The sequence below is a fragment of the Sciurus carolinensis genome, chromosome 11 (genome assembly GCF_902686445.1).
Source record: "Sciurus carolinensis chromosome 11, mSciCar1.2, whole genome shotgun sequence".
NCBI classification, from domain to species: Eukaryota; Metazoa; Chordata; class Mammalia; order Rodentia; family Sciuridae; genus Sciurus; species Sciurus carolinensis.
The window spans coordinates 24,314,061-24,315,439 of NC_062223.1; the positions used below are offsets into that span (position 1 = coordinate 24,314,061).

Genomic DNA, 1,379 nt, shown 5'->3' on the forward strand with positions numbered 1-1,379 from the left:
TACTGGTATTTAAATTTCTCTGAAGAAACTTATGCTTCAGTGATTAAGCAAAAGAAGAGATGAAGACTTTAAGATGGGAAGCCAATTAATATGGATCATGCTATGGAACAACTGTACAAGTAAAATTCTGCTCTATTGGGATGACAGTTTGAAAAGGGCTCATATCCACTACAATAAGATCATATAAATTAACACTGATTATTATTTCCCATGTTTGTCCATTTATAAAGCTCAGTAGGCTTCATAAAGTATACTAAACAGTAACATTTTCACCTTTTATTAAGGCAAGTTTGTGAAAATAATGTAATACAACCAGAACTCTTCATGAACTTCCCACTGACAACATTTTTTAATGTAAGAAACATACAAAACCCCTGTATTTTATAAAAAGTCATCTCAATACCAGAAAATAGTTAATGAAAGATGTTGAACTCAGTTTACTTTTTAAAGGATGTTTTTTCCTTGTCTCAAATTCCAAGTGCTATTCATCATCTTTAGAGCCAGTTTTGCTTAAATGCTTCACAACATCAACCCAGTTCCAGCCTCGAGGCAGTTCCCCTTTGTGATCTGTTTTGTCAGCCAGTTTACGTTTCTGGGCTTTAGAAAGTTGTTCTTTTTTGTCTTTTTTCTTATTTGATGGAGCTGTATTAGGAGTTTCAACAGAGATGATATTGCTTATGGATGTTGTAAAATTAACGGGATGATGATTCTCCGTGAACCGCTCTTTATTGTCTTTGGCATATTCAAACAATATATAGGTCATAGCAGTTCCAAGATTCACTTCCACGGCCTCCTGTAACTTGGCTAATATACTCTGATTTACAGCTGATGATATGGTGTTGTTAAAATAAGCGTTCATAGATATAATTGGAGGTGTTTGGGGATATGTTTCTGTCCAGGAAATCTCTATTAAGAAGGCTTTGGGATCACCATTTTCACCCTATATTGAAATGAAACTGGACTTAATTCCCGAAACTTTCATCTCCTTCATAAATAGAACGTAATGCTTCTAGTTCCGTCTCCTGGTCCTTGTTGGCACTCATCGCTGGGAGCCTCCCGGGGGGACAGCTTTCGGGACAACTAAGGAAAAGCAAGGGTAGCAGCCCGAGTCCAGGGCGTTCCCCTTCGGTGCCGCTCACGCAGGGTGGGGAGTAAGCTCTCCGCAACTGTAAATGCGAGTTCACACGCACCCTCAGCCCTCCGCAGCAGCAAGCAGGTGGAGGTGGGCAGTGGGGGGAGGTCGAGGCTGTGGCAGGTGGGATGCCCAGGAGTCTGGAAGGAGGCTGCCTTGCTGAATTCATTGATGAGGTCTAGAAGTTTTCTGGAGGAGGTTTTTCTATCCTCTAAATATAGAATCATGTCATCTGCAAATAGTGACA

The 1,379-nt window shown here is 40.3% G+C and overlaps 1 pseudogene; it reads right to left on the reverse strand.

Moving 5' to 3' along the window:
* Positions 1-371: 371 nt before the first annotated feature.
* Positions 372-1,043, reverse strand: LOC124960487 (RWD domain-containing protein 4-like; annotated as a pseudogene).
* Positions 1,044-1,379: the final 336 nt, after the last annotated feature.